Source organism: Bos taurus, chromosome 25 (genome assembly GCF_002263795.3).
Source record: "Bos taurus isolate L1 Dominette 01449 registration number 42190680 breed Hereford chromosome 25, ARS-UCD2.0, whole genome shotgun sequence".
In the NCBI taxonomy this organism is placed as follows: Eukaryota; Metazoa; Chordata; class Mammalia; order Artiodactyla; family Bovidae; genus Bos; species Bos taurus.
The window spans coordinates 11,057,759-11,073,656 of NC_037352.1; the positions used below are offsets into that span (position 1 = coordinate 11,057,759).

At 48.9% G+C, this 15,898-nt stretch overlaps 1 protein-coding gene and 1 non-coding gene across 6 annotated transcripts in view; one reads left to right on the top strand and one right to left on the bottom strand.

Annotated features, from left to right (window-relative positions):
* SNX29 (sorting nexin 29) overlaps window positions 1–15,898 on the top strand; it is a 597,448-nt gene that overhangs the window by 375,583 nt on the left and 205,967 nt on the right.
* On the bottom strand, window positions 7,971–8,043 carry TRNAG-CCC (transfer RNA glycine (anticodon CCC)). The gene has a single exon. It is a non-coding gene; the product is annotated as a tRNA-Gly (tRNA).

Genomic DNA, 15,898 nt, shown 5'->3' on the forward strand with positions numbered 1-15,898 from the left:
AATGAATATTCAGGACTGATTTCCTTTAGTATTGACTGTTTTGGTTTGGTCTCCTCGCTGTCCAAGGGACTCTCAAGAGTCCTCTCCAACACTATAATTCAAAGGCATCAATTCTTCCTTGCTCAGCCTTCTTTATGGTTCAACTCTCACATCTATACCTGACTGCTGAAAAAACCATAGCTTTGACTAACCCGACCTTTGTTGGCAAAGGGAAGGCTTTGCTTTTTAATACTCTGTCTAGGTTTGTCATAGCTTTCCTTCCAAGGAGCAAGTTTCTTTTAATTTCATGGCTGCAGTCAGTGTCCATAATGATTTTGGAAGCCAAGAAAATAAAATCTGTCACTGCTTTTCCTCCATCTGTTTGCCTTGAAGTGATGGGCCCTTTTGTTTACTTCAGATCAGATCAGATCAGATCAGTTGCTCAGTCGTGTCCGACTCTTTGTGACCCATGAATCGCAGCACGCCAGGCCTCCCTGTCCATCACCAACTCCCAGAGTTCACTCAGACTCACGTCCATCGAGTCAGTGATGCCATCCAGCCATATCATCTTCTGTCATCCCCTTCTCCTCTTGCCCCCAATCCCTCCCAGCATCAGAGTCTTTTCCAATGAGTCAACTCTTCGCATGAGGTGGCCAAAGTACTGGAGTTTCAGCTTTTGCATCATTCCTTCCAAAGAAATCCCAGGGCTGATCTCCTTCAGAATGGACTGGTTGGATCTCCTGGCAGTCCAAAGGACTCTCAGGAGTCTTCTCCAACACCGCAGTTCAAAAGCATCAATTCTTCGGTGCTTCACAGTCCAACTCTCACATCCATACATGACCACAGGAAAAACCATAGCCTTGACTAGACGGACCTTTGTTGACAAAGTAATGTCTCTGCTTTTGAATATGCTATCTAGGTTGGTCATAAATTTCCTTCCAAGGAGTAAATGTCTTTTAATTTCGTGGCCGCAGTCACCATCTGCAGTGATTTTGGAGCCCAGAAAAATAAAGTCTGACACTGTTTCCACTGTTTCCCCATCTATTTCCCATGAAGTGATGGGACCAGATGCCATGATCTTAGTTTTCTGAATGTTGAGCTTTAAGCCAACTTTTTCACTCTCCACTTTCACTTTCATCAAAAGGCTTTTGAGTTCCTCTTCACTTTCTGCCATAAGGGTGGTGTCATCTGCATATCTGAGGTTATTGGTATTTCTCCCGGCAATCTTGATTCCAGCTTGTGTTTCTTCCAGTCCAGCGTTTCTCATGATGTACTCTGCATATAAGTTAAATAAACAGGGTGACAATATACAGCCTTGACGAACTCCTTTTCCTATTTGGAACCAGTCTGTTGTTCCATGTCCAGTTCTAACTGCTGCTTCCTGACCTGCATACACATTTCTCAAGAGGCAGGTCAGGTGGTCTGGTATTCCCATCTCTTTCAGAATTGTCCACAGTTTATTGTGATCCACACAATCAAAGGCTTTGGCATAGTCAATAAAGCAGAAATAGATGTTTTTCTGGAACTCTCTTGCTTTTTCCATGATCCAGCGGATGTTGGCAATTTGATCTCTGGTTCCTCTGCCCTTTCTAAAACCAGCTTGAACATCAGGAAGTTCACAGTTCACATATGGCTGAAGCCTGGCTTGGAGAATTTTGAGCATTACTTTACTAGCGTGTGAGATGAGTGCAATTGTGTGGTAGTTTGAGCATTCTTTGGCATTGCCTTTCTTTGGGATTGGAATGAAAACTGACCTTTTCCAGTCCTGTGGCCACTGCTGAGTTTTCCAAATTTGCTGGCATATCGAGTTCAGCACTTTGACAGCATCATCTTTCAGGATTTGAAAGAGCTCACCTCGAATTCTATCACCTCCACTAGCTTTGTTCATAGTGATGCTTTCTAAGGCCCACTTGACTTCACATTCCAGGATGTCTGGCTCTAGGTCAGTGATCACACCATCGTGATTATCTGGGTCGTGAAGATCTTTTTTGTACAGTTCTTCTGTGTATTCTTGCCATCTCTTCTTAATATCTTCTGCTTCTGTTAGGTCCATACCATTTCTGTCCTTTATCGAGCCCATCTTTGCATGAAATGTTCTTTTGGTATCTCTGATTTTCTTGAAGAGATCCCTAGTCTTTCCCATTCTGTTGTTTTCCTCTATTTCTTTGCATTGATCACTGAAGAAGGCTTTCTTATCTCTTCTTGCTATTCTTTGGAACTCTGCATTCAGATGTTTATATCTTTCCTTTTCTCCTTTGCTTTTCGCCTCTCTTCTTTTCACAGCTATTTGTAAGCCCTCCCCAGACAGCCATTTTGCTTTTTTGCATTTCCTTTCCATGGGGATGGTCTTGATCCCTGTCTCCTGTACAGTGTCACGAACCTCATTCCATAGTTCATCAGGCACTCTATCTATCAGATCTAGGGCCTTAAATCTATTTCTCACTTCCACTGTATAATCATAAGGGATTTGATTTAGGTCATACCTGAATGGTCTAGTGGTTTTCCCTACTTTCTTCAATTTCAGTCTGAATTTGGCAATAAGGAGTTCATGGTCTGAGCCACAGTCAGCTCCTGGTCTTGTTTTTGGTGACTGTATAGAGCTTCTCCATCTTTGGCTGCAAAGAATATAATCAATCTGATTTCGGTGTTGACCATCTGGTGATGTCCATGTATAGAGTCTTCTCTTGTGTTGTTGGAAGAGGGTGTTTGCTATGACCAGTGCATTTTCTTGGCAAAACTCTATTAGTCTTTGCCCTGCTTCATTCCGTATTCTAAGGCCAAATTTGCCTGTTACTCCAGGTGTTTCTTGACTTCCTACTTTTGCATTCCAGTCCCCTATAATGAAAAGGACATCTTTTTTGGGTGTTAATTCTAAAAGATCTTGTAGGTCTTCATAGAACAGTTCAACTTCAGCTTCTTCAGCATTACTGGTTGGGGCATAGACTTGGATTACTGTGATATATGGAATTTTATCCAGTTTGTTTTTTCCTGCCACTGGACAGAAGTTTGCTGTCCAATGGAGGACACACAGAGACCCAGTAACCATGTAATTGCAGGATTGGGTGAGGAGGGTCTGGCAGAGGGAGGGCTCTTGGTACAAATGTGTTGAATGACCAAATAAGAGAATTACGTAGAATCAGGTGTAATGATGGCACAGTGCTGGGTTAATTAACTGCTGAGATTATTCTGAAAGTTATAAGAGAGGAAACATTTGACTTGGGTTTTGAAGGACGAGTAGGAGTTGGTTGGGAAGATGGGTCTGTCAGGAGAAGGGACTGGTAGTGTGAATGAACATGGCATGTCCATGGATATGTTCATCCCCTGGTTGCCCCAGTGTATCATTTGGCTTCTCCATTAGATAATGAAGTCCCTAAAAGTGAGAGTGGCATTTCCACTCCTGCCTTCAGTGGGCAACATTTATTGAGCACTTTTTATATACCAAATACATCCCCAAGTGGTTTACAGGTATAGCAAGCCCATAAGGTGGCTATTCCTGATTCCATTTTAGAGATAAGAAAACTAAGGCACAAGTGAGATAGATAATGTGCCCACGTCATCAGGACTGGTAAGCATGGAGCTGATCAGTCTCACTTTTTCATTCTTCATGTCCTGTCCTTACATGGGGTGATACCCCCAAGAGAGTTCTTTGAGGTTTGAATTAAATGAGATAATCTCTCTAAATGATCCAAAGTTGGGGTCAAATATCAGCTTGTCAAAAGCCTGAATAAAATAGTTCCCACACCCCCTGCATTATTAACGTTTTTCTTCACAGCTTCAAGTTAGCACTGCTTGGCATAGAGTTATTTGCTCTCTCAACCTTTGTCCATTGTAAACTTGACTGTGTCCCAGTACCTGGCAGACAGTATTAAGTATTTATGGCATGAATCAATGAATGAATGGATATTAGCTCTCACTTCCCACAATAGCATCCTGACTATGGCTGCTCAGAAAGTACTTGGTAAATTCGAAGCCTGCCCCCTACTCTGGCAAGGGATCATGGATTTATATGTCTCATGATGATCAACATTCGTTGTCTTCATTTTTTATTTGTTGTTGTCATGTTCATGGAACTAAATATCACACATCTCCCACCCCCTGATTCTCATGATGTCTCTTTTAAGCATTTCCAATTTGAATATGAAATTATCTATCAATTACAGAGAGAATTTTTGCTTTTCTTGGTGGCCTGGAACCAAACCAGGGCTTAATGGGAGAAACTATTGATGGGAGAGAGAGGGCTGGCTGGAGGAAGCTCGTCCCCTCTGCCCTGGGGCCCCAGCTGGAATATCACTTCTCCCCTGGATGGTGGTCAGATCTTGCCCGTCCCCCGGGATCCAGGATAACACCTCCTCTGTTTATTCACTGTAGACCTGTTAGCATCCTCTGTGTGTCAGGGGTTGACCCGTGCACCAGCAATACAGAGAACTGGCCTTGGAGTGTCGACTGGGTCCTCCCTATCAGCAGCATGCTGGAGGAGATGCCCATGTGAGCCAAGCTGGGTTGATGGCATCCAGGCCCTCGCCAGAGCCCATGAGCCACGAGCGTGTATTCCGGGATGTCTCAAGGTCCGGATGCAAGGGCTCAACCCCAGTTCAGTGGAAGGAGAGTTTCTGCAGTGGGGCCAGGACACCCTTCTTGTTGCCACGAGTGATTCTAACACAGGTGGTGGTGAGAATCGTGACACTACGAATTTAATGAAGTTCTCTTTTCACTGGATTCAGTTTGCTTTCTCTATATCGCAAGTGCATTTGGTTTTCTATTTGCCAGAGTGATTTCCTGTTGAGTAAATTTTATAAGTAAAAAGAGAGTTGATTTAAAAATGACATCAGTGAACAGTAGGCAAGTAAACAATATGTGAGTGTGGCAAACATCACAACGGTGCCTCCTGATGGACTGAGGTGTGGGCAGTCCCCCGCTCCAGTTTATCCCAGGGTCAGAGTTTTAGGCCTCCTGATTTTGGCTCCCGTAGCATCACTGGGACTAATTGGGCAGTGCCAATGATTCCTGAAGGGCTAGCACCGAAAGAGTGAACAAAACTGACCGTTATACTTTTTAGGGGTTGTGGTGAGGTGAAGTCGCTCAGTCGTGTCCGACTTTTTGTGAGCCCGTGGACTGTAGCCTATCAGGCTCCTCAATCCACGGAATTCTCCAGGCAAGAATACTGGAGTGGGTTTTAGGGGTTGTACCAGTTGTCTATTTCTGCATAACAAATTGTCCCAAAATGTAGGGGCAGGAATAACAGTTTGAGATAACAGCATTTATGATCTTATGGGATCTGGAGGTCTGGAATCCACGCACTTTAGTTGGTTCTCTCCCTGGGTCTAGGCTACAAACTGGACTGTTTGCGGGTAGATCTCGGTTTCGGAGGCACAGAGGGACCAACACCTGTTTCCCTACTGCCTGGATTTCCCACCAGGAGCATGTGGGCCAGGCTAACAGCAAAGGCCCTGAGGCGGCTGGTTGGCGGCATAGATAGCAACTCCTCGGAACCTGAGGGACAGTGGCCACGGCCGTCTTCTCCTGGCCTGCACATGCCTCTCGGCCTCAGTAATGACATGGCTTGGGACGAGGCCCTTCACCTCTTTGAGCCTCAGTTTTCCCTTCTGTAAAATGGAGTTGATATATTAGTCAGGCTGGGCTGCGTTATGCTGCCGTAGCAAAGAACTCCAAAATGCCGATAAGGAAGACACAGTGGTTTCTGTCTCGTCCATGTGGCGTGCCCTTCACGAACTGGCTGGGCCTCTGCTGCATCTTGTCATCCTCACACCCGCACCCAGGCTGTGATGGGGGACTAGACAGTCTGGCTGAGCACACAGTCTTCTCTTCCTCCCAGATGTGAGACACCTCACTTCTCTCTTGTTTCATTGGTTAAGCAGGTCCCTTGGTCACACATCACTTTGGATGGGTGGGGAAGTACAGTCCTGCCAGGCAGCTGGAAACAGCAGAGTTATTGTGGCTGGCCCTGGTGACTTCCAGTGGTGACTGCATACTTGCCTGCCAGCGTGGTGATGAGCCTCAGTTGGATGGTCTCTGCAGAGCTTTTGATGCCTGGCACCTCGGTAGCACTCCCTGAACCGTGATGCTGGTGGTTATGGCAGCTCTCATGGCGATGCTGATTAGAGAAGTAAAGGTTGTCTAGGGCCCGCAGCGTATAGACCTCTGCTTATTGATCTGTTCCTCCAGTCCCTGTGTGTCGGGTTCTCAGTTTCCTGGATTCTGCGTACTGTTCTTTGAACTGGAGATCAAAAACAAGATCGACGTGGTCTGTGCCTTTAAGCAGCTCACAGTCTCTCCTTGGCAGCAGGGATTGAAGGATTTCCTTTGGGTTTTCACTTGGAGGGCTTGGCCTTCCTAGGAAAACATATGGAATGAAATAAATGCCGGAATCGGAGAGGGTCATGGTTTCTGTATCAGGACGTGTTCAGCAGCAGAAACAGAGGACTCGAGTCAAAGCGGCCTCAGCAGAGCATGGCATTTGTTTCAGCGGGTCACTGAAAAGTTGAGACCAGGGTGAGCAGTGGTCCCGTCTTCTCGGACATTGTCAGGAGGAAGAATGAAACTGTCCAGTGTTGCCAGCGAAACCTCCAGGCTTCACTCCTATTGAACCAGTTTGGTTTGTTGACCAATCTTGAACTAATCACTGTGGCCATAAGGACGGGACGTGCTGACTGACCTGCATTGTTTGGTGCTCACCTTGGATCCGGATATAGGGTATGCTCCGCTCGAGTCTCAGCCCTTGGGTGGGCTGATCTCCCAGGAGGGGAGTGGACGCCAGGCCTTAAACAGCCACAGTCCACCTCTTCATCCTGCCCTTTCCTTTCCTTGGACAGGAAATGAAGGTCCAGAACAAGGAAATGACTTTACCTGCTTCTACTCAGCATGCTGGAAACAGAGCGGGGGCCAGGCTGTGAACCGAGGACTGTGCTCTCAGTTCCAAAACACATTGTCTTGGGAAACCATCAGTTTCAAAGGGGACTCGGGAAGCATCACACTTTGGGAGCTGTGATTATAAAACAGATGCTAAATTGCACTGTCCCCAGCATCTTTAGCAAAACTTCATTATTTATTGCTTGTTGATAACAGGTTGAAGATCAGGCAGATTGCTCCGTGGCAGGACTGCTGCTTGTGTCTGATCTCTGTAGGGAATGGTTTGGGGCTCTAAGTGAGTGAGGGTTTTGGTGATTGGCTTCCTAAGTCATCAGTGGCAGCAAGTGAAGGCTGCCCAGCCGTGATGTGGCCATTGTTTAGCTGGTTGTGGGAGCCGCTGTGGGGGTGGGGGTGGTGTGTGTGTGTGTGTGTGCGTGCGCACGCGCGCGCCTGCTTGTGTGAGTGTGTGTCGGGGCTGTTAACTTTGACACATGAGCATTTCGGAAAGTACTGTTTTGGAGTTCATTGCCGGACATCACATAGCAAGTTGCCTGAGGACAAATTGCGGAATGGGCCTTTTTAGTGTTTGAGAACCGGAGCTCAGCTTTAAAAGAATTCTTTCCCCGACCAGTGCCATCATCTTTTATACTCACACGATGGAGCCCCTAAGGCGGACCAACTGCCCGCGCTGTTCTATGGAATTGATCGACCCATCTGTCTTCCCTCCCATCTGGCGCTTCTGATCCCACTGTGGGTCAGGTTGGGCGAGCAAATGCAGGAAACGGTTTGCACCTGTAGTCAGTGTGTTCCTCATGGAAGAACATGTCTTCTAGCCACTTCCTACCCCTGACTTCTGACATGACTGTCCCTACCAGTAAATAAATAAAACCCTGGCCCATCTCCCATGCCTTCAGGAGATGCTTGCTGAGGGCCCCCTCTGTGCCCAGCACCGGGATACTACATCCCAGACTCTGTGTTTTCTTTCTTCTATTTAATCCATAATAAGCACAGTAGAGAAGTATTACTTGCCTGCTTTTTTTTTTTAATTAAAAAATAATATTTATTTGGCTGCACCAGGTCTTAGTTGTACACTGGAGATCTTTGCTTCAGCCTGTGGGGTCTAGTTCCCTGACCAGGGATTGAACCTGGGCCCCCTGCGTTGGGAGCACGGAGTCGTAGCCACTGGACCACCAGGGAGGTCCTGAGCCTGCTTTATAGTTGAGGAGAGTGGGGCTTGGAGAAGTTGGGGGCCTTGGTTGGGATGGCAGAGCAAGAGTATAAGCCTAGATCTGTGAAACCCCAAAGCTGTGTTCTTTCGTTACATGTTACCATGCATTGAAGGCTCTGGAGCCGACCCCTGAGTCCACTCCTGGCTTGGCCGCTTACAGCCCTGTGCCCTTGAGCACGTGAAGTCAACTCTCTGAGTGTCTGTTTCCTCATCTATAAAATGAGGATGGTAATAGTATCAACCCCTTAGAGTAATGAGGCATTTAAAATGTATAACACAGGCCTGGCAAGAGATCAATGAATGTAACAAATCTCCACGAGCTTGGTGGCTTAAAACAACACACATTCATTCTCTCACAGTTCTGAAAGCCAGAAGCCTGATATCAAGGCTTTGGACTTCCCTGGCAGTCCAATGGTTAAGACTTCGCCTTCCAATGCAGGGGGTGCAGGTTCGATCCCTGGTCGGGGAGTGAAGATCCCATACCTGGTAGCCAATAGCCGAAACAGAAGCAACAAATTGAATTGTACCAAATTTAATAAAGACTTAAAAAAAAATGGTCCACATTAAAAAAAGAATCTTTAAAATCTTAAATAAATAATAAAAGTAGAGCATTGACACTGGCCAGGGCCAGGCTTTGTCTGGAGACTCCAGGGAAAGAGCCTTCCTGCCTCTTACAGCGGCCCGAGCATTCCTTGGCTTGTGGCCACATCATTTCAGTCTCCACCTCTGTCTTCACCTGGCCTTCTGGTTCTTTCAGTGGCTCTCTCGTAAGGACATTGGTCATTGAGTTGAGGGCCCACTTGGATAATCCAGGGTAGTCTCATTTTGAGATCTTTGACTTAGTTACATCTGTAAAATTGTTTTTCCAAATAAAGTCAGAATTAGAGATTCTGGGGCTTAAGATATGGACATACCATTTGAAGTGGGGCGGGGGGGGGGCTGCCATCAACTCACTGCAGCTGCTATCATTTAAACATTTTTTCGGAAAGCACTGGTATTACATGAGTGGGCTTCCCAGCTGGCACTAGTAGTAAAGAACCTACCTGCCGATGCAGGAGACATAAGAGATGCAGGCTCGATCCCTGGTCAGAAAGATACCCTGGAAAAGGGCACGGCAACCCCCACCAGTATTCCTGCCTGGAGAATCCCATGGACAGAGGAGCCCAGCAGACCACAGTCCATGGGGTCGCAAAGAGTTGGACACAACTGAGCGACTGAGCACGCACGCAGTATTACCTGAGTACATTCCACATGCAAACATTCAGGCATTAAGTTAAAATCTTTTTAACGAATGCCCTCAATTCCACCCTCCTCTCCCCCCACGACCACCATCCTGATGAGTTTGGTGCTATCCTTCCAGACCTTGCTGTTAGGACAAAATGATAGATGTTGTCACAGATCATGACCCTGTTGCTGGGCCCTGTGAGAGGTCGTGGGCATCTGAGGTGGGTGAGAGCACCGCCTGGTGCCTGGTCAGCTCTCAGGCATCCAGAGAAGCAGGGAGTAAACCTGTGACCTCCAGGCTGTAACAAGACACACGTGCAAAGTGCATGGGAGCAGCATGGGGCGGCCTTCAGCTGTCTTTGCAAAAGAGGAACGTCTCATTCCAAAGGCTTTACTGAGCGGGGCCACCTGAGCCTTGTCGGGTTCAGAAGATGCCAACCATGCAAGGCACACGTCCGGGGAGTGGGTGAGGAAGGAGCCTGGTTGGATGTGGTTGGTGGCAGGAAGTGAATCCAGAGTCCCCGGAGGCCTGGGGATTCTCCTCTCAGGGAACGGGAGTTTTTCTCCAGGGTGGTAGGTTTCAAACTGTGTCCCTCAGGGGCCCGAGGCCTCTGAAGAGAGGACACTGGGGTCGGGGTAGGTGGCAGGACGGCTGGTCTTCAGGCTCTCACCCAGCCGGGGCCCAGAAGCCCCTCTCCCTGGTGAGTGACATGCACAGGGGTTGCGCCCAGTGGCCCATGGTCCCCTCCCGCCTCGGTCTCCATCAGCTGCCCCCAAACCTCCTGAACAAACACGCAAATGAAGGAAAAGCCTCGCACTTTGGACGACCGCTGTGATGACAAGCGGCAGTAACATGTCTGGAGAGACAGTGAAGACCATAGGAGCCGCCTCTGGGTGACTTTTAAAGTCACCTTTATAGGGTTTTCTCATGTGAAGGACACAGAGGGTATCCTGTGCATGACAGCCAGATGGGCTCTGTTCTTTCTCCAGGATCGATGGGATACACAGCTGCCCAGACCTGCGCCTCGCCAGCCCCTGAGCTGCTGTGGGTGTGACAAGTGAGAGGTGCTCAGACCTTCCAGAAGTATTAGATCCATCTCCACACCCAGCCCAGTGGACTTGGCCTTGAGAGGATTCCTATTGGGTCTGCACATCCCAGGCCGCTCTGGGTGACCACAGCCACGGCTGCACATGAAGCCCTGGCATCTTGGACTTTCTTCCCTGCACTTAACATCAGTTGTCTCACTTCTTCAGGACAACCCTGTAAGGCAGGTGGAACTGACGTATTTATTCTACAGAGAAGGGAACAGAGGCTCAGAGAGGGCGAGTCACTTGCCAGGCTAACACCACAGGGGAGAGGGCCCCGGGGGCTGGGCGCTGCCGTCCATGCCCTTCGCTCTTGCTGTCCTGCTGCCCTGCATGCATGCCCGAGCCCTCAGCTGCCCCACATAGCAGCCGGGGCACTGCTGTTAACACTGGGCCTTTTGGCAAGATGTCAATCAAGAGAAGTGGTTTGCTTAAAAAAGAAAAAAAAATTTGAAATCCTGGAAGTGCAGGGAAGGAAAAACCCACAGATGCGTTTTCAGCCTGGGCTGTATTATTTGCAGACGTGTGGCAAATACAGTGCCAGCTCATTGTTAATAGGAGGGGGTTGAAGGGTAAGAAATGAAACAGGCAGCCTTTGGTTCCCGCAGAGGGGACAGGTCAGGGAGAAGAGAGGCGGTTCTGGGTCTCTGTTACCGCTGTGCAGAAACCAAGGGGACTGTTCTTTCTTTGGCGCCTTAGCACCGACTAGAGGGACACGGGCGACGTCAGTGCTCTTTGCTCCTTGTGACACAGCTGGAAGGGACGAGAAGTGCCGGGCGCGGGAGAACACGGACGGCTTGCCCAAGTGCCTGTCCCTCCCTGTAGGGCCAGTGCTGCTCTGCTCAGGGTAGCTGGTGGGCGGCCCCCCGAGGCAGATCAGGAGAGGTGGTGGATTCTCAGTAGTAGAAAATGGGTTCCGATTTAAGAGAACAAATGAACTTCCTTAAGGTCCTGTAGTTAAGAATCCGCCTTCCCATGCAGGGGATGCGGGTTTGATCCCTGATCCGGGAACTAAGATCCCACATGGCACAGAGCAACTAAGCCCGTGCACCACAGCTGCTGAGCCTGTGCTCTAGGGCCCATGGTCCGAAACAAGAGGAGTCCCGCATGGACCGCAACCAAGACCCAGCACAGCCAAATCAAGCAACCCAAGCTGAAGGCAGGATCGCTGAAGTTCAGCGCTGGCCCAAGTTCCCCTTCCTGTTGTCTTTCTCCTGCAGGGAGGTGACAGGGAAGGTGGGAAATGGCAGCTGAGGGCGACCACAAAACCACACAGGCAGTGTGTCGGGTGGTTTATAACAATGGTACAGAGGTTGGGATGGGCGAGTGCTGGCCACATTTTACAGAAAAGGAAACTGGGCACAGATTTCATGGATAGTAAGCGGTGAGGCTCAGAGGTACCTGACTTTAAGACACCAGACCCTGCGTCTTTCCCTGAGGACCTGGGCATTCTCTGGGAATTGCTGGAGAAATTCCTCAGAAACTTACCCTGCCAGCCCACTCCGCAGTCCTGAAGCAGCCTCCAGGGTGTGGCTCCATTATTTAGAAAGAGTAGACATTAAATCCCCATAAAAATCCTGGGAGGAAACATTCCAGAGTCCTTCTGATTTTATCTGCCAGTCAGCAGTGCCCACTCATCTGCCTATGTAATCACCACACCCATGACAGCAGAAATACAGTCCAGATGCATTGGTAGCTGCAGAGAGCGAAGGTGAATACCTCTCTGATTGCCCGAGTGTCTTCCTTTCTGTCACAGGAGCAGATTCCTGCCTTCAGAGATTAGGCTGGATTCTTGTTTTGCACTCAGGATTCTCTGGGGGGAGGCAGCGGATGTAGGCAGAAGAGCACAGCTTGGGGTTGAGCTAAACTGGGCTTTGAATTCTCGCTGTGTCCACGGGCACCTCACAGAGCCTCCCTGAGCCTCTCGCAGAATAGGGCCAGACACAGAGTCCTCACGGTAGAACACTGCTGTGAGGTTGAGGTAAATGAATGTATATAAGGGCCTTAAATGTCATTTGTGTTTAAAAAAAAATGCTTTTTGATTGGAGTATAGTTGCTTTACAATGTTGTACTGGTTTCTGTTGTACAGCAGCGGGAATCACCTGTAGGTATACATGTATCCCCTCCCTGTGAAGCCTCCATCCCACTGCCACACCCCTCAGATGGTAGAGAATCTGCCTGCAATGCGGGAGACCTGAGTTTGATCCCTGGGTCAGGAAGATTCCCTGGAGAAGGGCATGGCGACCCACTCCAGTATTCTGGCCTGGAAAATCCCATGGACAGAGGAGCCTGGCAGGTTGCAGTCCATGGGGGCGGGCGTCACAAAGAGTCAGACACGACTGAGCAGCTAACGCTTCCACACATATACCCCCTCCCTTGTGAGCCTCCCTCCCGCTCCCCGTCCCACCCGCGGAGCGCTGAGCTGGGCTCCCTGTGTTGTGCAGCAGCTTTGCATGAGCCGTCTGTTTCACACACAGTAGTGTATACATGTGAGTGCCGCTCTCTCAGTCCCACCCTCTTCTTCCCCTCCCCCCGCCCCCACCTCCTGATGCCTCTATTCCTGCCCTGCAAATCCCCCCGGTCCTGTTTTTCTGGATTCCAAATATGTGTGTTAATACACCATACCTTAAATGTCACTTCTTATCCCGCCCCCTCCATTAAGATTGGGGGCGTCTCTTTAGTCTCAAGTCACTGAAAGTCATTTCGTGAAGCCGTGGAGCTCACACATTTGTGTGAAGAAGTGTTTCCCTGAGATTGCTGATGATTGCTCTCATCTGTTCAGCCATCAGCGACAGCAGAAGTGGGCACACTTTTCCCATAGATGCCCAGAGAGTCAGCGTTTTAGGTGTCACGGGTCCTACTGTCTGTCACAGGGACTGGACTTTGGGGATGGAGTGGCAGCAGCCGCAGGTGATACACACACATCATAGCTGTGTCACTGTGGTCCACAGAAAGTTTATTTACAAACGCAAGCTAGATTTGGCCTGTGGGCCATCATGTAACCCCTGATCTCCAATCTGGAGAGGCAGGTCCATAAATGTGAAAATGAACAAGCTGGGGGTGGAGGTGAGGGGCATCTGTTGTCCTTACGGCCTGGTGTCTCCAGTGCATCAACCCAGATAGACCCAAATCGGCTCCTGTGTGCAGCTGTGAGCTCCTCAGAGCTGCCGCTTAAACCTCCTTGATACATCTTAATGCTGTTAATGCGGCTGGTGGTCTGGCTGATTTCTAAGTGACAGCTTCAGTTGTTTGCTGCGTATTCAGGGAAGCCCTACACCCACTCGCCAGTTACAGCGGAAGCCTGGGGAGGGCATGTTTGGATTCTAGAGTTTGCACAGTGCCACTTCTCCTTGGCATCTTCTGGTAGCTCTGTGCCTCTCTGTCTCTGGCTGTTCAGTGAGAGTTGAGGGTGAGATGAGGCAGTTGGCTCAGTGTGGCCTAAACGTCTGTCTTCTTGAGTAAATCATGCCTGTGTAACCTTTTCTTTGAAAGGAGGTCTGCCTTGGAAACTCAGTTTGGGAAATGTGTTGAAGTATTGATAGAAGCTAGGGTGTATAAATCCCATGGATGGAAGAGCCTGGTGGGCTGCAGTCCATGGGGTCGCTAAGAGTCGGGCACGACTGAGCGACTTCACTTTCACTTTTCACTTTCATGCACTGGAGAAGGAAATGGCAACCCACTCCAGTTTTCTTGCCTGGAGAATCCCAGGGACAGAGGAGCCTAGTGGGTTGTCGTCTATGGGGTCGCACAGAGTCGGACGTGACTGAAGTGACTTAGCAGCAGCAACAGCAGCAGGGTGTGTGTGTGTGTGTGTATATATATATATATATATATATTTTTTTTTTTTTTTTGCTGTTGTTTGTTTTTTTGCTTGTTTGCTTTTGCTGGGCATCATCAGGATCCTAGTTCCATGACCAGGGATCAAACCTCTGCCCCTTGCAGTGGAAGCACAGAGTCTTAACCATTGGATCTCCAGGGAAGTCTCTAGAAGCTAAGCTGGTCTTGCTGAAGAAGGGTGTGAGGGGAGGCCGTCTGGCCACTAAGCCCTTGGAGCAGCTTCTAGAAACTTTGGGGACCTGTCAGGAGCAGACAAGACCCCCTGATGTGGTGTGAGGCTGAAGAAGTATGCATGGGGGACCCAGCCACTTTTCATCTGTAGCAGGAGTGAGTTTGGATAAGTTGAATGCTCTCAGCTCCTTCCTAAGAAGCCTGAGTCTCTTGCTCGAGATTGTCTGAAAATTTGTAACTGAAGAATAGCTTTCTATTAGCAATTAAGCCTAGAGAAGCTGTAGACAGTTGTGGATTTCTTCTTAGAGGTCCGCCTTAAAAAAAAATCTGTCGATGAAAAGGCGGTGGGCAGACAGGTTGGCAAGCGATCCAGCGTGTAGAATTGAGATGGCGCGCGCGCGCGCGCGTGTATGTGTGTGTGTGTGTGTACACACACGCTTGCTCAGCAGCCTCCTGGCTGTTCCTCTTGCCTGTTGCCCAGTCTTTCCTCTGCAGCCAGAGTGACTTATTCAGATGAGGTCTCTTCCAGTCTCTCTCTTGCTTAAATCCGCTTGGAGGTTTCCTTCCACTGAGCAAAGGCCAGAGCCTTGCTGTCCTCCTTCGGGCTCCAGCTCTCACCATGGTCCCTCCAAACCCCTTTCCCTATTGCCTTCCCAGACACCTTAGTGAGTCTGGTTTTTCTCTGTGGACTTTTCACACCATAATTGTGTTATCAGTTGTTTAAAGACTGTCTCCCTGGATAGACTGTGTGCTCCTTCATCTCCTCTGCCAACTCCCTGGTACCCAGAGTGCCAGGGCCATAAGAAGAACCTAATGTGGATTTGCGGGCTAAACGTCTGAGTAACGAGGGTGTATACGTCTTTGCTGGAGCAGCTGGCGCTTTACTTGTGGGTGGGGACTGCTGGGCCCCAAACGTCCATCTGTTCTGTCCAATGCCCTTGAACTCTGTCCCTGAACAGTGAGAGTAAATGCCGCTTAGTAAGCCCTTTGTACAGATGTTGTCCATGCAACTTAATCACTTGGGAAAAAAAACTAGATGTCCATTCTCAGTAAATTAGATAATTCTCTCCCAGTCCGACCCTCTCATCTCTGCTCTCATCCACCATCCCGTCCCCCATCTGTTTGCTCATCTGTGTGTCTATTCATCCACGGGAAACATGCTCCGAGCGATCAGTATGTACCTGATATCATCTGGGGCCCTGAGAATATGGTCCTTGAGACCCTCAGAGTCTTTGGGGAAAAACAGATACATCCACAAAAAGTTACAGAAGTGTGGCAGGCTGCGTTTGTGCAGGCTTCAGGACTACTCAGAGGACAGAAGTAAAGACTCTTTAAAGTTCTGGTTTGCCAGTTCTTTATTCCCAGCAGAGAGTCTTTGGCCTCCGCTGACATCTCTAATTGTATATTTGTACAAACAGAAGAACAAATTAACAGATAAGCGCAGAACCCTGAAAGTGGTCCAGACCAGGCAGCTGCCTCCCTCCTGGGGACGTGAGGAGAGCGTAG